Consider the following 23,236-nt stretch of genomic DNA (forward strand, 5'->3'; position numbering starts at 1 on the left):
ATTTTTAACTTTTTGAGGAACTTCCATATTGTTTTCCACAGTGGCTGCACCAGTTTATATTCCCACCAACAGTGCATGAAGGTTCTTTTTAAAGATTGGATTATTTGTTTTTCTGATGTTGAGTTGTGTAAATTCTTTATATATTTTGGATATTAACCCCTTATTGGACATATCATTGCAAATATCTTCTCCCATTTCATAGGTTGCCTTTTAGTTTTGTTGATTGTTCTCTTTGCTGCGCAAAAGCTTTTTATTTTGGTGTAGTCCCAATAGTTTATTTTTGCTTTTGTTTCCCTTGCCTGAGGAGACATAGCTAGAAAAATGTTGCTAAGGTCGATATCCGAGAGATTAGTGTCTATGGTTTCTTAATAACACATACTATTTAATTAGTATTTCCCTACATTTCTAAACAATCTTTATAGTAGTTTCAAAGGCTGCCTAATCCATTGAATTGATTGCATCACAGATGACGTATCACCTCCTTACTCGTTGCATGTATAGGTTTTTGCAGAGGTCATGTACTTGAAGAAGGTGCCAGAGAATGCAGTACTCATTAGTGGGGTGGGAAGGGGGACCACGGTGAAGGTGCTGGTACCCACTGCCACATGAAGGCAATGGGTACCTTGGGGTGGGCTTGTAACAGGACAGAAACAAACCATTCACCTATATTTTGCGCGAGGCTAGCCCTGGTTCTATGTACATCAACTCACACTTCATCTTAAAAACAAAACACAAAACACAAAACCCAAACCAAAAATCTTACGTAAGAAAAAAAATGTTGAGGCATGTGTCATTTTTAGTATTGCAGGAACCACATGGTATCCCATCAAGGTCCAAAAGCCAGAGCCCATTGGTCAGCACGTAGTAGAACTTCTGTTAGGTTCCAGGACTAGCATGGCTGCTGCTGGGCTTTGTGGAGTGGGTAGTGTACAGACTTCCTGCTCCTCCCATCCTTTATCCCATAGCTATGGCCCCTGGGCCCTGCCCAACCACCTGGGAACATCCCACTGCTGGTCCAGGGAGAGCTGATTAGCCTTAGGCATAGACATAGGAATCGCCTGGGGGAGGGGTACTGAAAGTAGAGATTCTTAGCACGGCGCCCCCCCATCCCCCCTCCCCATGCCATGCATGGCTCCCCATGCCATGAAGGTCCAGAGATCTGGGACAGGGCCTAGGAGTTAGCATTTTGACAAGTATGCTGATTACCCTGATACAATGAGCAACTGTGAGACACACAACCTCCAGACATAGCTTAGGACTTGTAGTCAAGGCTACTTTCTGGCTGGAAGGTGCTCCTGATGCTATCGCTGGGTCCCCACCAGTGTACCCTGCCCACTTCTTGGGGAACGGGGCTTCTGTGTGACTGCTCCATGCCTCCCAGATTCTGGCTGGGCCCAAGTACTGGCTCATGGACCACCATGACCCTGGTCACTTTGCATCCTTATACTGCCTGGCTGTCGGGGAACTCACCAGGTGGCTACTTGGAGTGACACCCACCAACCTGCACGCTCTCCTATCTTGTCAACGTCTCCCCGCCCTGTACTCTATGGGCCTTCTCTCACCTGCTACCAGGCCCACCCCAGGAGCCATGTCCTCCCCACCCTCCAAACACATCTTATCTCCAGTCGTACTTCTCCTCAGCCAGCCCGTCTGCCTGTGAAAACATTGCTCTCCAGTCAGAACGTAGACAGACATCCCAGGAGCTCTTATGGATGCCTTGTTTGGCAGCTACTCAGTCTCCTTCCAGCTCCCATGTTTTCAGCCTTTCTGAAAAACAACACGTGTGTCTCACCCTCAGTCATTTAGGTCCTTCATGAATCATCTCCAAAACAACACCTTTCCCAACCTCCACGGTGTCCTGGTCCGTACTCTGATCTAGGACGTTATGATATCTCTGGCTGGGCTCAAGAAGTCCTCTCAACCATCAGCTCTTTGACATTTACAAACGGATGAACATGAGGCCAAATATGGATAGTTACTGTTGGAGTCAGTCAGTCAAACCAAATAAATGTGATATATGTAATGAGGCCTCCTAATTATCCTGCTTTATAGTATTTAATCATGAATAATAGTAAGCAGTAAACTCTAGTTACAGTGCTGTATTGCTGATGACTCAGATATGCATTTGTAAATTAGACCGGACCTCTGATTCATCAACCAATAAAGTATGAACGTGTACTTCGTTGCATGTGCCTGCAATGGGCTTCTTTCACCACTAGAAGGCAAAGGTGCAGTGTTTCTGCCTCTTTGTTTTTCTGGTAGCTTAAAGCTCTGTGGGAAGGTGCCAGAGAAGCCGAGGGTTCCTAGGCTCCTGAAGTCCAGAAGAGGGTGGAGGCAGGGGGGCCACTGAGGTGGGAAAAGGAGGAAATCGACATTTACTGAGAGTTCACCGCGTGCTAGACTCTGTGTTGGTCATTCATGCATACGTTTATCGTTTAGTCCTTTCAGCCACTCAATTTACAGATGAGGAAACTGAGAATCAGGGGACAGAATGACCTGCCCAAGCTAACAGAGCCAACTCTAGTGGGAGCACAGATTTAAACAGAAGACTGTCTTGGTTCCAAAGCCTGTGTGGTTTGACCCATAAATAACACCAGAAAGGGAAGGCTAGGGTGCCCCCTCACAACTGGGCTTTATTTTTAGGACTGACCTGTTCTTATCACCTGTGCTCAAACCACAGCTGTCTGTGAACTTCCTGCTTCACACAGCTGTGTGTGTGCGTTTGCCTCCAGAAATGGTGCCTTGGAAGCCTGGAATGGCTCCTTTCTTTCCTGAAACTGAGATAATCAAGTATCCTTCTAGGGTCAGGCCTTGAATCCTAAAAGACCGACCGGACATCCTAGCCTAGGGCTCTAGAAATGGGTGTGAGCGGCTGCCATCAGTCCTGCCCAGGCAAGGGTGCTGGCACCCGGGCCTCCTTGTTCTGACCTTCCGCACGTCCAGTGCCACCGATTTTGGTCAAAGTTGTATTGATCTACTTTTATTCAGTTATGTGTATCGTTTTGAAGAATACACCATGAACAGTTCTACTCCTGGGTACATGCACAGAAGAAATGAAAACAGGGACTACAGATATCTGTACCCCAGAGTTCACAGTGGTGTTATTCACAGGAGCCCAGTGGTGGAGTCAGCCCATGTGTCCACTCACTGATGAATGGGTAGACAAAATGTGTACACATACAATGGAATATTATTCGGCCGTAAAAAGGACAGAAATCCTGGCATAGGCTATAACATGGATGAACCTTGAAGACATTATGCTAAGTGAAAGAAGCCAGTCACAAAAAAGATAAACCTCGTATGGTTTCCCCAGTAGGAGGCACCTAGAGTAATCAAATTCAGAGAGACAGAAAGTAGAGCAGTGGTTATCAGAAGCTGGGATGGAGGGGAAAATGGAAGAGTGGTGTTTAATGGGTACAGATGGTTTCCGTTGGGGATGATGGAAAAGTTCTGGAAGTGGGTGGTGGTGATGATTGCACAAGGATGTAAATTATTTAATACCACAGAACGGTACCTCGTAAAATGGCTAAAATGGAAAATTTAATGTCATGTACAATTTACTATAATTTTTAAAATTGTGCCGAATATTTCACTGAAAATCTCAGTCCAAAGCTGTTGGTGTCCTGTCCCTTAAAGGAGCCTTGTTTCCCACCAATTGCAGCCAAAGGTGTGCATCCCCAGGTATAAAGGAAGGCCCTGTTGTCTGGCTTGGCAAATAGGGGACCCCAGAGAAGGTTGACCCCCTGTACCATGCCCTTGAACGCTCTTGAGATGCCCTCACGTCCCAGCCTCCCATCAGACTGTGCCAGCGCCCAACCTGGATAATGACCATCCCAGGCTGTTTCTGCTGCAGCCGTGGCCTTGCTGGAGGAAAGCCATGTGCCAGCCAGCTGTACTTGCGATTCAGGCTCTAACTCAGTGGGGACCTCCCTGTTGCTCAGAAATCCCATGTTTTCCAGCTCAAGTGCTATCAGTAGCTCATTCTCCACCATGACTCTTCCAAATTCTTTCTTTCATTAAGCTCTAAGTTTTTCAACATCCCCACAAAGCCTGCAGCAAGATCTCTCACTTTTCTCTGTCACTGACTTTATGTTCTTCTCCATCTTGTCTCCTCCCTTTCTGTTTTGCTTGGAGCTGATGGCCCAGGAGGATGAGGGCCTTCTGTGGCCTGCTAGTTCCCTATTATAACTCAGCATCAATGATTTTAGATATTGCGGTTTTTTTTTTAATTTTTAATGTTTATTTTTGAGAGAGAGAGACACACACACACACACCAACAGAATGAGCGGGCAAGGGGCAGAGAGAGAGGGAGACACAGAATCCAAAGCAGGTTCCAGGCTCTGAGCTGTCAGCACAGAGCCCGACGAGGGGCTGGAACTCATGAACCACGAGATCATGACCTGAGCTGAAGTCGGATGCTTAACTGACTGAGCCACCCAGGCGCCCCTGGATATTGTGGTTCTGAGTAAGGTTTGCCTGAAGGAAGTTTCTGTCATTAAAAAAAAACAAACAAAAAACAACTGTCTTTAAACAGCACTGACTTGGAGGACCAAGTACTTGTTTTCTGCTACAGCTGACTTCACCACTGCCCCGTCCCCTCTTCTCCAGGGCAGTGAGGCTCCGTTGCCCTTTTTCACCATCTCTTACCTACAAACATGTTCAAAGGTATACACCCTAAAACCCATTTCCCCTTGACCCTGAACCCCCTTCAGCTTGCCACCCAGCCCTCCTCTCCTTACTGCCAAACGTAATGAAAAAGTTAAGAAAGCCTGTCCCCGTTTTGTGACCGTGCTCTCAGCTTCTCATAGCCTGGCTTCTGCCCGCCCGAAACTCTTCTTCTGAGACCACCGCCCCTGCCTTGCCCTGGACAGGACAGTTGCCACTTTCCATCCAAGCCTCGGGACCGTGCTCTCCTCTGCGCCCTCAGTTCCGCCACTTTTCCCGTCATTTGCTTCCTCTCCTCTGATGTCAACAGATTGTGCAGTGAGTTTCTGCCTTCAGCCCTCATCGGACACTTCTGCCTTTGTAGCTACAGCCTTTGAATGGCCGGCTCTCCCGCGAAGTCCTGCCTGGTTGCTCAAGCCTCTCGCTGGACTGGGCCACTTGCACCGAACTCACTGCTTCCCAAGCTAACCCTTCGCTTTCACCTCCTCATCCAGCCCATTTCCTGTCCCCATTGCCAGCATGCCCAGGGCTCTGTCTCAGGGGGCTTTAGCCCCGGAATCATCTACGACTCCTTCCTCCCACCCGACACCAGTCAATCACCAAACCCTATCAGTTCTGCCCCTGTGACCTTCCTCCCATCTTTTCCTTTCTGCTCACTTGCAGACACCCCCGCTGTATCAAGCTCTCTTGGCTCCTCCCTATTTATTTTGAGTGAGTGAGAGAGAGAGAGAGAGAGGGAATCCCGAGCAGCCTCCACGCTGTCAGCACAGAACCTGACGTGGGGCTTGATCCCATGAATGTGAGATCATGACCTGAGCCGAAATCAAGAGTCTGATGCTTAACTGACTGAGCCACCCAGGCGCCCTGGTGCCTTATTTGAAAGCACAGCCCGGCAGACCACTGGAGCTATGAACCCTTCCTGGCTCCACTCCCCCTTCCCACCAAATCTCTCCCTGCCCTCGCTCTGCATGCTCTGGACCAGCCTCACCAGACCGCTCACCGCTGCCCAAGTGTACCAGGGGCTTCCCCACCTCTGCCATCTGGCTTCCACCGGCTCTGCAGCCTGAAACACCTCCCCAGGGGTCATCTCCGACAAAACCCGTCCTTTAAGGGCCAGGCAAGTGATCCTTCTGGCCGGACATGGTGTCTTCCTCCTCCTGACTTTGGTAGCACTGGTTCCCCCACTTTTAAGTGTTCTGCCTTGTGGGATAATCCTCTCTGTCTCTGTGTCTGTGTCTCTCTCTCTCTCTTCTCCCCCTCCCCCACCCCGTGCTGGGATGCCAGCTCCTTGCAGCAGAAACCCTGTCTTAGTCATCTTTGTGTCTTCTTCAGCGTCTTATGCAAAGTAGATGCTCAAAACTACTGGTTAGTTTGAATGAAGAAGATGATCTTAACTTCAGATGGGGGTGGGGGGGTGAGGCGATGCCACTTCTGTCAGTGCCTCTCTCTGGTTTCCACCAACAAAACACTTGGTCAGGTCACCTCTCGGGCAGTGCCGTTTCCTTGTTCTCTGGTCTCCTGCCACAACCATCTTGGCACAACGTGGGGCACCTCAGGGTCTCTCACCGTGGCCTTGTTATACTTTCTTCCTTTGATGGAGTTACAGAGAGTCTAAATTACCCTTTGCTAGCTTGCCCCTCTTCCTGGTCAGCCCCTCTGCGTCCCTGGTGGGTCTCCTGGATGCTATCAGGAGGGGCCTGTGCCTCTGTCAGGGCTCCTGCGGCGTGGAAGGCCCCAGGCCACTCCCAGAGCACACGTGGTGGGCTTTCTCTTGTTCCCACAGGAACACCTGGTTACTCACCAGGGTGAAGAGCAGGGACAATGAAGTTTTAAAAAACTTTACTATAAAGGCAGCATATAAGGAAGAAGAAAAACCTTCACTATGATCTCAGCTCTTTTATACAACGATTTTCATGTTTGCATGTTTCTTTCTGGCAGGGTCCATTTTTATACAGCTCCGGAAATAATATAGATATAGATATAGATATAGATATAGATATAGATATAGATATAGATATATCATATTCCCCTAATTAGGGAATCCTGTGATTCTACACCTTTCAGAATATTTCTTGTAATGGCTATATAATATTGCCCAGGCAATAATTTATCTTTTTATTGCATATTCAGATTGGTGCTGAATTTTTTTTTTTTGACATTGGTGGTGATGCATATAGCTTTTATCGTATGTTTAATTATTTCCTTGGGATAAATTCCCAAGGATGGGATGACAAAGTCAAAGAACAAACATTTTTATGACTCTTGATTCTTATTCCCATTTGCATTCCAAAAGTGTTGTACTGACTTACAGAGAATAGTATTTCAGTGCTACCAGAGTCCATTTTGTTGCTAATGCCTACTCAGGTTCAACAAATATTTGGCTGCTTACTATGTGGGAGGCACTTACATATTTATTTATGCATTAAAATATCTTCCTAGGACCTTATATAGGATTTCAGAGTTAGCGGACACCTGCTCATTTTACAAATGAAGACACGAAACCCAGAGAAATTATGTACAGTGTTCAGCATTGCATGGTCTGAAAACAATAGCACATATACAGTAAGCCTTGAGTCTCTGGCCTTTGAGCCCCGGACACTGCCCCCGGCCTTTGAGCCACGTCCAGCTGGTGCAGCGTGGGTGTTTGTTTCTTTCCCATTAATGCAGCCGAGAAGTGACAGCGCGTTGTCCTCTGGCCACCGCCAACCCGGACAATCTCCTGTATGGCATATGTTTGGTCAATAGAAGTGGGAAAGCTCCAGACCTCTAAGACCCCCACAGCTAAGCCAAGACCTCTGATGAGTAATGGAAGACTTATTTTCCAAAAAGGGGGACTTCTTTACCCCTTCTGGGTGTAATTCCCACAGACTGTGGCATATTAAGCATGAAGCGGCCTGTAATTCCCTGTCCTCCCCCTTCCCCCATGCCTCCTACCTTGCGGTGCCAGGGATAACCTATCTGTGGCCTTCTATGCGCTCACTCTTTCATCTTTAAGTACCAGCTCTTCCAAGAAGGCTTTTTTAAATCTTCCCGTGAGTCAGTTACCTATTGCCGCCTAACAAAACCATCCTGAAACTTTTTACTCAAACTAGCAATGATGTAGAATTTCCCATGATTCTGTGGATTGACTGACTAGTTCCTCTGCTGGTTTCACCTGAACATACTCATTCAACATAGGGTAGGAGGGGCTGGAGGGGCTGATGGTCAAGATGTCTGGCGGTTGTTGGCTCACACCTGGGGCACCTCAGTTCCCCTTCATGTGGTCTCTCCTCCTCCAGTAAGCCGATGGTCTTCCTTACGTGGCATCTGTTCTAACGTGCAAGTGCCCGTCAAGCCTCTGGTGCGTCATTGTCCCACTGGCCAAAGCAAATCCCAAGGCCGCACTGAAAGTCTATGGGGGAGGGAGACACACACAGCGGGGATACTGGGAGATACCTAGTGGGTACACTGGGAGGCATGGTTAAGAGGACCACTCCTCTAACAAATGGCTCACATCCTTGCACGTGGGATGCCCTCACTCTTCCCGGTGCCCACACACCTCATCCAATCAGGGGCCCAGGCTCACAGAGGAGGGCTTCCGGATCCAATCAGATTCCGGTTTGTGCAAGGCTCCTGGCTTGCAGCTCCTCCCTGGGTCCCCTTGGGTCAAGGACGGTGAACTAAAAAGAGAATCATCTCCTCGACTCACATCTCACAGTGGTGAGAGAGGGCCTGATGACCTTGGTAAACACTCAGGTCCCAGGAGGGAGTGGAGGGAGACACACAGTGACTGGGCAATTCTGAACCGAGCAGGATCCGTGTTGTCGAGGCTCTCTACTTTGGAGGGAAGGATGCTCGTGCGCCAAGGCCCTGCTAGCTCGCTGGGAGTGTTTCCTCAGTCGATTGTTCTCTGTGCCTCTTGGCTTCGGAGATACTCTTCTGGGTCTGTAAGAACTGTGTCTGCAGCTGAGTAGCTCTTTCTGCCCTTAGATCGTGTGGAGCTGAGGGGGGAGGGAGGCTTTTTTCACTTTGAACTCTCCCTGTCCGAGGACTCCCCTAAAACGATGTCGGCTTTTTTTTTTTTTTTTTTAAATCTGTCAGAGAAGAGTCTACTTTGTTAGACAAAAGCCATTCCCACAATTATTTTAGAGATGGTCCTCCCTCCACTTTGGGCAGCATGTCAGAGAACCACAGGGCAAATGACCTCAAGATTCTTAGAAGCTCCTTTTCCAGAGAGAGCTACTAGCATCACCTTATATCTTTCTGAGGTCTTAACAAAGAGTCACGGCCTCAAACTTGATTTGATCTTTACCCTGAAGCCATCCGTGTCTTCCTTGGAGACTCCTGTGGGTTAGAGACACTAGAAATACGAAACACTTGACTCTGGTAGCCAGCACACCCCACACCTCCCGTCTTCCTTCTAAATTCTGCTGGGATGCTGAACAGTTCCTCCTTGCTGTCCCTTATGGCAAAAGCTGCTAAAAAAGACAATTTACGCTTTTAACATTCTGCCTGGAAATTCCCCGAGTCCGAATCATAAGCTTATTAGGCCAGTTTTCTACCTTCTAAATTCCTGCTGGGGCCGTTTCGCTGCTAGAAGACACAGGTGCCGCCTTTCCGCTCCTGCAGTAGATTTCCCCCCAAAACCTCCTGCCCCCCACCCCCAGCCTTCCTTTGCCACACAATCCAAAGCCAATACTACATGTTTCATATTTTTGTTAAGGTGCTAATTCCTTCCAGGTACCAGTTTCTGTACACTATCTATTGGTGTGAAACAAATCACTCCAAACTTTGAGTCTTAATTATTATTCCTCTCATCTTCAGGGGTCAACTGGGAGGCTCCTTTGTTGGTGTCACTAGGGCCCCTCACGTGGCTGCACTTAAACTGTAAGATCAACCGGACTGGAATGTCCTAGATGGCCTCACTCCACATCTGGCAGTAGGAGCTAATCAACAGTGAGACTGTCTCCGTTTTCCTCCCTGTGGCCTCTTCGTAGGCTAGACTGGCTTCTTTACATTATGGTCACAGGGCAGTGTTTCAAGAGAGCAAGTCCTACTGTGCAAGTATTTCCCAAGCCTCTGCTTCTGTCATGTGTGCCATTTGTCCCAACACACAAGGGCACGTGCACCACGAGGCATGACCCATTGGGGACCATCACTGTTACAGTCTACTTTGCCATGCCTCTAGACTGAATGGGTCTTCTCCTTTGGGCTCTCCTAGTGCTTTGAACCTCTACTAAAATGCACTTGAGGGGCACCTGGGTGGCTCAGTCGGTTAAGTGTCTGACTCTGGCTCAGGTCACAATCTCGCCGTTAGTAGGTTCTAAGCCTGTGTTGGACTCTGTGCTGACAGCTCAGAATCTTCGGATTCTGTGTCTCCCTCTCTCTCTGCCCCTTCACTGCTTGCACACGCGCTCTCTCTCTCTCTCAAAAATAAAATAAACATTAAAAAAAATTTTTTTTAATACACTCTGGCACCTGGGTGGCTCAGTCAGTTAAGCAACCAACTCTTGATTTTGGCTCACGTTTGTGGGTTCAAGCCTCGCATTGGGCTTTGACAACGTGGAGCTTGAATGGAATTCTCTCTCACCTCCTTCTCTGCCCCTCCCCCACTCACGCTCTCACACTCTCTCTCTCTCAAAAATAAATAAATAGGGGCACCTGGGTGGCTCAGTTGGTTAAGGGTCTAACTTTGGCTCAGGGGATGATCTCACAGTTCCTGAGTTTGAGACCTGCATTGGGCTCTGTGCTGACAGCATGGAGCCTGCTTCGGATCCTCTGTGTCCCTCTCTCTGCCCCTCCCCTGCTTGCACTCTCTCTTTTTCTCTCTCAAGAGTAAAATAAACATTTAAATATAAATAAATGAAATATAAAAAAAGAAATGCATTTCTTAAAAAAATAATAAAAATAAATGCACGTAATTAACATAGTCTCTCTTTAAAGTCAGCATTTCTGTTTAATTCACTGCCATCTGTAAGCTTTTTTTTGTTTTGTTTTGACTGGGAAAATTATTTTCTTTGGGGTGGGCAGGCGTCTAGTCTCACAACTTCCAGAGTTGCTTCTTGATGCCAGTGGCCTTGGTGACCTTGAGCACATTGCAGCACACAGTCTTGCTTGAGAGCTGGCACTCACCCACTGTGATAATGTCGCCAACATGGATGTCTCTGAAGCAAAGGGACGGGTGCATGGATATGTTCTTGTGGTATTTCTTGAAGCGGTTGTACTTTGGGATGCAGTGGAGGTAGTCTCAGTGGATGAAAATGGTCCTCTGTATCTTCATCGTGGCCACCACACCAGACAGAATCTGCCCTCAGATGGAGACATTACCAGTAAAGGGGCATTTCTTGTCACTATAGGTGTCCTCAGTGGCCTCCGTGGGCATCTCAAAAGCCCAGACTGTTTTTGTAGTGTTGTGGAAACTTCTCCTTGCCAATTTCTCTAAGCAGGATCCTCTTCTTATTTTGAAAGATGGTCAGCTGCTTTTGGTAGGCACGCTCAGTCTGAATGTCCGCCATCTTCCCAGCCACCTGAGGAAGGGTCTGTAAGCTTCTTTAAGCAGGTAATTTCCAGGTCTGTTTTCTATCCCACCTTCTATTTCATAGGCTCATATACAGTATGTGCTCATTAAATATTAGCTGTTAGTGAGAAAGTCCTAGAAACACAGTGCAGAGCATTGTAATTTGTGTAGTGTTGGCATGTTTTTCTTCTTTGAGGTTTCTCACCAAACACCAAACATAGGTTCTCAACCTCCTCAGGTACATGACTTTTCCAGATTTCTGAAGAGCCGTGAAAGGATGCTGACTGGTGAGAATGTTTAAGATATGGTAGTCTACATATAGAATACAGTCTCATCCATCATAATCACATGTAACACCGGCATCCCGGCCAGGTACAGACCCTCTGAGGTCCAACCCAAACCCAAGGCCTACATCTCATCTCTCATAGCCACAGCTCTTTTGTGTCTGACCATGAGTCCTGGGTTTTGGGGAACTTTGAAATCTAGTTGAGGAAGCATAATGGGTGTATATGAAACAACCCAAACTACTTACTTAATCAACATGTCAACAAACGTAAAAATCAATACACTACAACCGGGCCTGGCGGGGTAGGAGATACAACACAGACGTGGTCAGAATGCAGTGAAGTTAGTTGTAAGACAGCCATCTCCTTGGAGGTGAAGTTTGAGTTAGATCTAGAAACAGGGTATGGACAGATATTGATGGAGACAGTAAAGGATGATGTAAGTGGTATTAGCATCTATGAAGGGACGGAGTCCAGTGAATGAGGTAGGAAATTAACACTCAATGTGCGGAAGGGAGTACGTAGATCTGGAGGTGGGGAACAACAAAAGATTGGGGAAATAAGTGGGGTGATAGACATGCCTTTAAAAACCTCAGCAAATGACACTGAGGGTCATGTGGGCACCTGAGATTGTGGGTGAAGTTTGTTTCTGGAAGTTTCCTCACTCTACAGTGGTTTTCCATGCAGGGCATTAAAGAGCGAGTACTGCATACCTAAGGGAGAAATGGAGGAGGTGGGAGGCTGTCCTGCCAAGGGGGAGCCCAGAGCCCCGGGTGGCAGTGCCGGGCAGTTGCCAACACAGAGTGTGGGACTTGGCCCTCCTTGCGTTCCACGTGGTTAGCTATAGCTGTTGTGGCCCCTCCAGTTCCAAAGGGTGACTTTTTTTTTTTCCTTTCTGCAATTTGGGCTCTTTGCTCGGGCATCTTTGCAAACGATGGAGACTTTGTGATGTGAGGAAAAGGAAGAACTTTCCTGGTATACAGTTGTCCTAACCAATCCTGGAAGCACCCTTAATATGACCTGAACTGAAGCCACAGAAGCCCCTGAGTAGACCCAGAGAAGCACTCAATAGTGGTGATCCAAGCCCTAGAAGGAGTCGCTATGGGGAACAGGAAGAGGTGGAGGCTGCCACGGGCTGAGCGCTGAAATGCTGAGACGAGGAACGTAATTGTGCCGACGTGGAGCAGAAGGGGCTAACCGCAAGATGAGGAAACTGGTAAATGTGGAGAAGCAAAAAAGAGATGGGACAGCTCAGCAATGGTGACAAGAAAGCACGTTCCTGTTCCTGGGGCTTGCTGGGCTCATGCATCCTTCTCTCTGGTTCTAGAGAGGAGCACAGAGGCAGTGCCTACAAGAGGAAGGGGCACGCATAGCTCTCTTCTCTGTCCTCCCTCACGTGACAGCAGGGACCTGAAAAACTTATCTTCCAATGTCCAAGGCGGTCTGGTGACATTCAGGAAGGTGAAGCAGCTCGGCACGCCTGCCCCTGTCGCCCGTGTGGGGACAACCCGGGGTTGCACGCAGGCAGAGCCGCCTTGCTTCTTCCGCTGAGCTCATCCCCAAATGCCCTTTGCCCTCTTCCTACAATCAGAACCTCTTCAAATAACTAACTTTAACTTTAATGGAGAAGCGCGGTGGTTCTCCACTTTGGCTGCACACTCGATCACTTGCAGGCACTTTAAAAAAATGCAGTTCGTCTAGGATGGGTCCGAGATGTAGGGGCTTTTTCCAAAAGCATACCAGGTGAGTGGTACATTGAGAACAGCTGGATTTGCTAATCTTGAGCCACCTTAGACAGTTCGGTCAACATGGAATTTATTGATCTTTGGAGGTGTCTGAAAACACCACAAAAAGAATTAGCCTTTGGGAAACCAGGAAAACCTAAGAGATACCCTCCCTTGGAGACTGTGGCCCCTGGGTTGCCTTCCTGGGGAAATTCTCGAGGTTCTCTAGGGTGCCGTGTGAGCTCTGAGCTCCTGAGCCTCCTGAGCTTCCCTCCATAGGGCAGGATGGGAGTTCTTCGCGTGATCATCGGCACACAGAAAATACCAGTGTAGCTGTCTCTTCATCCCGGCACCATCCTGGACAGTTTTGTTGAAGAACACGATTGCTGTCCATAATGTAAATCTTACAAAGTCCCTTTTTTATTTTTGTTTTTTAAGTTTACTTATTTTGAGAGAGAGTGAGTGAGCAAGGGAGTCGGGGAGAGGCAGAGAGAGAGAGGAAGAGAGAGAATCCCAAGCAGGCTCTGAGCTGTCAGCACACAACTCGACACGGGGCTCTCATTCATGAACCGTGAAATCATGACCTGGGCCGAAATCAAGAGTCTGACGCTTAACCGACTGAGCCACCCAGGCACCCCAGAAAGTTTCATTCAGAAAGGTTTTCCATGCAATTTGTCACAGACTCAGACCTCACGTGATACTATGGAGAGTGAGAACACCCCTGTCTTAGCACCGCCCTCTTCCTGGCCATCCTGTCCCCAGCCAGCCTCCCAGTTGGTCTTCTGTGCCGCCTTCATTTCACGTTTGGACAAGATGGAGAACCGATGATTCAGCCTCTGGGGGGAAGGATTTCCACATTGTTACCCACTGTGCAAAACAGCCTTTCCCTTTTATCTCTTCCAAATTTGCTTCTTTCAACCACCATCAGCCAGGCCTACCTGCCGGGATTACAAGATTTGGTGACCGCATCTGACCCGACTGTGCACACCTTTGGCATGTCGCATCTAAGCCCTCATCCTCCCCCGAAGGCCAGAGTTTGGTTTTTGCTTGTCATCATGTAAAGAACACTCTTTCTGCTTGTCATTTTAATTACTCTCTATTGAACCCTTTCCAGTCCTTTCGCATCGTCCGTGAGTGCCAGAGAACAGAATGACACTCATTATGGCGTGAATTTACTCTAATTTGATACAAGGATGGGATTGTGATATTTTGTTTCCAGTATTCTTATCTGCATGTTATTAGGGATTTTTGGTGGGGATTGAAGGGCAGGGCTGTGGATTCAGAACTTCAAGAAATGGTTTTCAGGTTCATTAAATTATTTTCCTTGAGCTGTGATTATCTTCTTGTTGCCCACACTGACGCTCAGCTGGCAGGCGTCTGGCCTCCCACGCAGCTCGCTAACATCCTTCTGTAGCTTTACTTCCACTGCTGTCAGCTCACTACCTGGCCAAACTTGGTGTCACAAACGACCTTGGAGATTCCACTGCGTACCTCTCCCTCGGATAATTTATAACCGTGGAAATTAAGACTAGGATGTTCAAGCTGCCAAATGAAAATGAGACAGGTTCTAGGAGAGATTTTGAAAACTATTTTTTCCTGTTCTCAAAAAAGTGCATGCTCATTTAACAGTTTTGAAAATATAAACAAATACAGAGAAAATTAAAATCACTCCTAATCCCCCCCACCCCGCGCCGAGATAATCTCTGCTAATATTTTGGTTTCTGTTCTTCCCATCTTTTCTTCAGGAAGGACAACACACACACACACACACACACACACACACACACACACACCCCTACAAACTTTTTCCCTCTAACTTTTTTTTTTAACACAAACACTGAGAAACAAAACATTATGAGTAATTGGCAATAACTGTAATTTACTACTGCAATTAACTACCTGATGCTCTCCCAGCCTTCCTCCCACAGGGTAACTATTTTCTCCTAGTCTGGGTTTATTATTCCCTTGCTTTATAAAAGTGATTTTATAAGTTGTGGATTTAAAAAGTGAATTCATAAATTGTTTGGGTTTGCTTGATTTTAAGCTTTATAAAAATGGTATCATGCTGTAATCATACGTCTCTTGCTTTTTTCACTCAAAACACATTGGGTCACTTTATCCAAGCTGTTCTGTGTAGATACAATTCTTTCACTGTGGCTGTTGCTTAATATTTCCATTGTGGAGATACCCACAATTTATGCATTCGTTCTTCTCTTGCTGGTCACTTGGATTGTTCTTAGTCTTTTGCCATTATGAGCAGCGCTTGTACATGTCTCTTGGAAAATGTGTCAGGAAGTCTTTGGGGTGAAATCATTGGCTACAAAGCATGCAAAATTTCAGCTTCATGAAGCATTGCCAAACTAGCTGCACCAATTTACATTCCCGGGAATCAGTGCATAAGAGCTTCCAACTGATCAACCTCCTGTCCAACATTTGGAATCATCATCATAATGTTTTTCTTAATGTTTATTTATTTTTGAGAGAGAGAGAGAGCGAGAGCGAGAGTGAGAGAGCAACCTGGGGAGGGGCAGAGAGAGAGAAGGACAGAGGATCTGAAGTGGGCTCTGTGCAGTGAGCCTGATGCAGGACTTGAACTCAAGAACTGCAAGATCATGACCTGAGCCAAAGTCAGACACTCGACCGACTGAGCCACCCAGGCACCCCTGGGAATTGTCAGACTTTACAACTTCTGCCTCTCTAGTGGGTTTATAATATTGTAGTATTAATTTGCATTTTCCTGAATACTAAAGATCTTGAGGATCTTTTCATACATACACTTGCCATATGTGTTTGCCCTTCTGTAAAATGTCTGCTCATATTTTTGACCCTTTTCCTCTTGGGTTGTTTGTCTCTCACACATATTGTTAGGCAAAATTTGAATCATACTGCACATACCATTTTGTACTTTTCCATGACATGAAACATTCTTTTACACCGTTATTTTAATGACTGTGGCACCTTCTATTTCATGGCTATCTTGTGATTTAATCAAAGTCTTGTACCTGTATATATTTTTTCAATTTTATTTTTTAGAAATAGCTCTGGTAAGATATTGTAATGCATAGATTTAATTATACATCACTAAATATTTTTATAAAAAAAGTTTCAAGGATTTGGATTTCTGGGTCAAAGGATATCAACGTTAAAAAATGATATATGTTTCCAAATCCCTTTCCAGAAAGGTTGTATAATTTATATTCTCCAAAAAACTCTTTAACACTGGATATTAAATATCAAATATTTTGCTAATTTAATTTGTAAATTTAGCAATAAAGATAATATTTTTAAATGTTTATTGGCCACTGTGTTTCGTCTTTTCCTGGTATTCTTTCCCCAGCTTATGGTTTGCATTCAACTAAAGGTATATCTAAGTACTATATACAAATTATTTGGTTTACTTCTTTCTCCCTCTTCATGTGGTTACGTCGTTCATTTGACACCCAGTTGGGTTTATTTGTTTCTGTTTGCATCTAGTTACAGGTTTAAACTTTTTTCTTATGCTTGCTGATTTAATTTAATTTAGTTTGTTATTATTTTTTAAACTTTATTTAATTAATCTCTATACCCCACATGGGGCTTGAACTCATGACCCTGAGATCAAGAGTTGCATGATCTCCTGAATGAGCCAGCCAGGTGCCCCTTAATTTTATTTTTGAACATATATAAATAACACAAACATGCATCCAGAAGGCAAAACTACCCCAAAAGATACCCTCAAAATTGTCCCTCCCTCTGTTATCCTTTCTACCTGTTTCCTCACCCAATTTTTTTACAGGCAAACAATTTCATTGTTTTCTGATTTATTGTTCTTATGATGATCTTTTACTAAAAGAAGCAAATCCATTTTATTTTATTTCTTGTCTTTATTACACAAAATGTAACATACTAGAGATTTGCTTTTGCACCTTGCTTTAAAATTTTTTTTTTAATGTTTATTTATTTTTGAGAGAGAGAGAGAGCATGAGCTGGGGAGGAGCAGAGAGAGAGGGAGACACAGAATCTGAAGCAGGATCCAGGCTCTGAGCTGTCAGCACAGAGCCCGAAGCGGGGCTCAAACCCACGAACCGCAAGCATGATCTGTGCTGAAGCTGGACACTTAACTGACTGAGCCACCCAGGCACCCCTGCTTTTAAAGCTTAATGATACACCCTGGAAATTATTATAAATCAGCTCATAAAGATATTCCTCACTCCTTTTTATTCCTTCCTAGGAATCGACTGTAAGTATCATGGTTTCTTCAATCGGTCTTCTCTGTTTGGGCACTTAGGTAGCTTCCAATATTCTACAAATACAAATAATGGTACAGTGAAGAAGGGACATATGTAAGCATGCATATTATTTCTGGAGATATCTTTAGGGTAAGTTCCTAGAAGTTGGAGTGCTAGGTTGAAAGGTAAATGCACAAACCGTTCATTAGATATTGGCAAATGCCCCATTCAGAGGGGTTATACTAGTTCCCCTTCTCTGTGGTGGTATTTGTCTTCCCATAACCTCACCAACAGAGCGAGTCTCTATATGGCTGTACGGTCACCCCAACATCATGTTAAAAAGTCCTTCTTTGCCTCAGCCATTTGACTGCTTATCGTATACTAGATTTCCTAGGTGGTTGTACTGACTTCTGTACCTTCTATTCTGCTACATTGGTCTGCCTATTCATTTGCCAGAACCACATTATTTTCGTTCAAGATGCCCCACAGTAAGTTTTGATATTTGTCATCTCTCATATCTCATTTCAGTGTTTTACTAGTGATTTTTGAGTGTTTACTTTTCCATAAAAGCGTTGGCATCAATTTGTCTAGCTACAGAAAACAAGAAAAAAGCTTGTTTCTATTTTGGGGGAATCATATTAACTTTATAAATGAACATAAGGAGAACTGTCATCTTAACAATGTCGAGCTATTTTAACCGAAACCAAGGGATGTCTCTTTCAAGTATACTTTTGTGTCTTTTGGGATTGTTTTTATAGTTTTCTTTTTTCAAAGAGCCTGATTTGTTGAGACATAATTCACATACCTTTCAATTCGTCTATTTAAAGTGTACATACAATTCAGTGGTTTTAGTATAATCACAGGTTTGTGTGCCCATTGCCACAATCATTTTAGAACATTTTCATCAACTCATAAAGTAACCCCATAGCTGTTAGCAGTCCTTCCCCAATCCCTCCAACCCCTCCAGCCTCCCGGCATCCACCAACCTGCTTTCCGTCTCTGTCAATTTGTTTCGTCTGGACACTCCATATCAATAGAATCATATACTATACTGTCTTCTGTGACTGGCCTCTTTCACTTGGCATAATGTTTTCAAGGTTCTTCCATGTTATAACATACACTCTGTTCTTTTTTATTGCGAAATACGATTCCACTGAATGGATGGATGTACCACATTTTGTTTACCCATTCATCAGGTGATGGAGTTTGGGGTTGTTTTAACTTTTTGGCCATAATGAGTAAGACTATGAACATTTGTGTACAGGTTGTTGTGTGGGCATTTATTTTCAAGTCTCTTGGGGTATATATGTACCTAGAGGTAGAATTGTTAGGTCATATAACTTCATGTGTAATATTTTCAGGACTGCCAAGCTATTTTCTGAAAGAGCTGCACCATTTTCCTTCCCACCAGTTAAGTATCAAGGTTCCAATTTCTTCACATCCTCACCAACTCTTGTTATTATCTGCGATTGTGATGGGAGCCATCACAACTGGGTTATTCAACTGGGTTAACCCTTCAACTGGGTTATTTGTGTTATGATTATGTTCGTTCGTGGATTCTGGATATAAGTCCCTCAGCTTGCATGTTATTTGGAAATATTTACTCCCATTCTGTAGACTGTCTTTGCATTTTTTTATGGTGTCCTCTGATGCACAAAAGTATTTAATTTTGATAAAGCCAAATTTATCTGCTTTTTCTTTTGTCATTTGTGCTTGTGGGGTGTGTCTAAGGAGGCCAAGGTAATGAAGATTTACACCTATGTTTTCTTCTAAGAGTTTTATAGTTTTAACCTTTACATCTAGGTTGTTGAAGTCTTTTTTTTTATATTAAAAATATATTTTTTAGTGTTTATTTTTGAGAGAGAGAGAGACAGAGCATGAACAGGGGAGGGTCAGAGAGAGGGAGACACAGAATCTGAAGCAGGTTCCAGGCTCCAAGCTGTCAGTTCAGAGCCCAACGCGGGGCTCAAACTCGCAGACTGTGAGATCGTGACCTGAGCCGAAGTCGGACGCTTAACCAACTGAGCCACCCAGGTGCCCCAAGGTTGTTGAAATCTTGATCGGTACTGCAGAATGTGACTGTATTTGAAGATAGGGTCTTTAAAGAGATAATTAAATTAAAATGAGGTTGGTGGGCCCTACTTCACAGTGACTGGTATCCTTAGGACAGACACTCACAGTACAGAGCGAAGACCATGTGAAGACACAGGGAGGTGACGGCTATCAACGAGCTGAGGAAAGAGGCCTCAGAAGAAACCAACCCTTGTGGTACTATGATATTGGACTTTAAGCCTCCAGAACTGTGAGGAAATACATTTCTATTCCTTAGGCCAATCTGTGGTATTTTGTTATGGTAGTTCTAGCAGATTAATACAAAATCCTACTTGGTTGTGATATATTATTTTTTTAATTATGAAAACATTTTTTAAATGTGTATTATTTTTGAGAGAGAGAGAGAGCAAGCGAGCACAAGCAGGGGAGGGGCAGAGAGAGGAGGAGACACAGAATCTGAAGCAGGCTCCAGGCTCTGAGCTGTCAGCACAGAGTCCGATGCGGGGCTTGAACTCGTGAACCGTGAGATCATGACCTGAGCTGAAGTTGGACGCTTAACCAACTGAGCCACACAGGGGCCCAATTATTTTTTTTAATTTTATTTTTTAAAGTTTATTTTGACAGAGAGAGCATGAGCAGGGGAGGGGCGGAGAGAGAATCCCAAGCAGGCTCTGAACTGTCTGTGTGGAGCCTCATGTGGGGCTCAAACCCACAAACTGTGTGGGCTGAAATCAAGAGTCTTAACTGACAGAGCCACCCAGGTGCCCCTTATTTTCTTAAATCATATGGGTCTTGCACTTTTTCGAGAGAAATAACTTTCTTTTCTTTCTATTTTTGAAGTAGGCTTCACGCCCAACCCTGAGCCCAACACCAAGCCCAACGTGGGGCTTGAACTCACAACCCTGAGATCAAGACCTGAGCCGAGAGCAAGAGCTGGACGCTTAACCAACTGAGCCACCCGGGTGCCCCAAGAAAAATAACTTTCTCTATTTCTTTTCTTCTGGTACAGGACTGGCAAACTGCAACCCATGGGTCAAATCAAGCTGGCTGCCCATTTTTGTAAATCCATTTTATTTGTGGGCATAGCTACACTCACTTATTTGCACATATCTATGGAGGCGTTTGTGCTACAATGGCAGAGTTGAATATTACACCTGCAAACCCCAAATGTTTGCTAATCTGGTGCTTTAAAAAAAATTTGCTGACCCTGCTTTAGTAAATACCTAGGATGGGCTTATGTGCATATTATTCCTTGAATTCTTGCATTTTAAAAACAGGTTTTTTTTCCTATAGAGTTCAGTGCCTGAAAAACAGCGTGGATGGGTGGATACAAAATCCTTAGCTTGCATCTTTTTTCCTTGCGTTTTTAGAAAATACTGAAAATGCTGCATCACTATTGCCTTGCTTTGCCCTTGAAAAGTCTAATGCCAAATATTTTGGTCACCAGGTTCCATAACAGACTATCTACCCTGAAACGTAGTGGCTTAAAGTGAGAACTGTTTTGATTATAATCTCACAATCTTTGGGGTCAAGAATTTGGGTGGGGGTTGGCTGGATGATTCTTCTGTTCCACATGGCTTCCCCTGGGGTCACTCAGTGGTATTCAGCTGATGGCTGAACTGATATAGAGCATTCATGATGACTTCACTCATATCAGCTGGGATCAGCTAGCCTCCTTCCGTCTCTGTGCCGTCTCAGAACCTCTCCACGGGGAGTTAGATGGTATATATTGTGGCCCAGGGCTTCAAGAGCAAGTGCTTTCAAAGACCCAGGTGGATTCTTCAAGACAAGACCTAGGCTTGGAATATACATCACATCTCATATACATCACACATTCTATTGGTCAGACAATTCACGTGGGCCAGCCTGGATCAAAAGAAGTGACAAAGAATTTGCAGACATCTTGAATGTACTGTGTCCTAATTTCCTTACCCTTTTAAGTAATTTGAACTTTTTGCATGGAGGCTTTGAAAGTTATTAAAGTTTATTTGAGGAATGTCTACACCCAGCATGGGGCTTGAACTCATGACCCCTGAGATCAAGAGTCGCATGCTCCTCCAACTAAGCCAGCCAGGCACCCCCAAAATTATTATTTTTGTCTAACAGTTTGAAGAGTCTAGCTCTCAGAATTGGTCATTCTGTGATGATTTCCCCAAGTACATGGCAGTCCTTTCATTATGTACGTTTACGTTTTCTGATTTCCAGAAAGTTTCATTCTATGTGGAACTTTAGCTACACATTGGACGTTCTTTGCTTGGACTCAAATGACATTCCAAATGGAGAGAGAAATAAGCATAGAGGTATGGAGGCAAGGGAAAGTAGGAACATTCCAGGAGTTTGGATGCACAAAAGACGCAGTGAGGAGATAGATGAGGGCCGTAGAAATGGAAGGTCTTGTGTGGCATGCTGAGCAGCGACATATATAGGCAGCATATTTTGAAAGTGTTTTCTGACACGCAGTATGGAATATGGAATGGAAGGAACCAGACTACAAGAGAGGGACAAGAGCAAAGGCTATTGCATTAGTCCAGTGAGAGGCTTAGCTACGAGGGACAGATTCTAGTTATTTATGAGGAGAATCAACAGGATTGTTGAGTGTGGTGGGGATGGGAAGGAAGGAATCAAGGATGACTCCCAGGTTTCTGGACTGGGCAGCTGAGCGACAGTAATGCTGAACAACTTTAGACATGCAGAACTTGGGATGTCTGTAGGACATCTAAGTGGGGAAGTCCAGTAGGCTTCTGTGTCTCTGGAACTCAGATGAGTGGGCGGAGTCAGATAATGCTCGGGGAGTTGCTGGTAAACATGGCCAATGAAGAGTGAATGGAATGAGTTAAGGAGAATGGGCGGGGTGAACTGAAAGCTGAACACAGAACCCTGGAGACAGAGGAGTGTTCAGAGGAGTTAGGAGGTAGTCATGCCACGAAGTCCAAGGTAGTTTCAAAAAGACTGGAGTGCTTTGTGTTGTCAAATGCCACCAAGAACTCACTACCTGACTCAAAACTGGCCTGTGGCATTTAGGATTAAGCAAGACCTAAATGACTGAGAGCAGCACCGTGATGTGGTGGGGACAGAAGTCACATAGCCATGGGTCGAGAAGGGGGAGGCTGCCGTGTTGGCAGAGTAGAAGTGCAAACTACTTTTAACGCGTTTGTGAAGGCAAATACAGAAAGGGAGCAAGTGGTAACCAGAAGACAGTCCAGGGTGACAGAGGGGTTTCTTTTTCTTGAGGACAGGAAAAGCTTGAACATGACAGATGGTGAAGGAAAAAGGTAAGAGTCGATAATTTTGGGAGTGAGAGAGGGAGCGTGATCGAAATATGTTTGAAAGGAGTTTTCTGAGGATGTGGGAGGTGATGAGGTACAGAACCGTGATGGAGAGATGCTAATACAAGTGTATTTAAAGAAGTTAATTCCCAGAATGCTTTATTATAGTCTAGCTCACATACTGATATTACCTAGGTTTCGATCAGTACGGCAAATATAGCAGACAGTATTGACATATTTATTTTACATCATTTACACGTCTTTTCTCCGAAGGGTAGGATCAATGTTTTACCCTTTCAAAGCCTCCCATGTAGTTGGTGCTCAATAAGTGGTAAATGAATAAATAAGACGTCTCTTGCCTGTATTCTGAGTATCTTAGTATATTCAGAACACAGTCAAGATCCTGAATACAAATGAAAAAGTCTTCTAAGCATGAAAAATAGTCCTAAAATTCATGTGTGAAAGGTGATGTCCTTTTTTTTGAGGAGTCTGTTTACCCTTACTTAACAAAGTTAGTTACCAGCATTTCCTTCACCAGAGG

General features: G+C 45.0%; 1 pseudogene; it reads right to left on the bottom strand.

The window, feature by feature from the left end:
• Window positions 1–10,608: 10,608 nt before the first annotated feature.
• LOC122497380 lies at window positions 10,609–12,119 on the bottom strand (annotated as a pseudogene).
• Between the last annotated feature and the right edge of the window lie 11,117 nt (window positions 12,120–23,236).

Source organism: Prionailurus bengalensis, chromosome A3 (assembly GCF_016509475.1).
Source record: "Prionailurus bengalensis isolate Pbe53 chromosome A3, Fcat_Pben_1.1_paternal_pri, whole genome shotgun sequence".
Taxonomy (NCBI): Eukaryota; Metazoa; Chordata; class Mammalia; order Carnivora; family Felidae; genus Prionailurus; species Prionailurus bengalensis.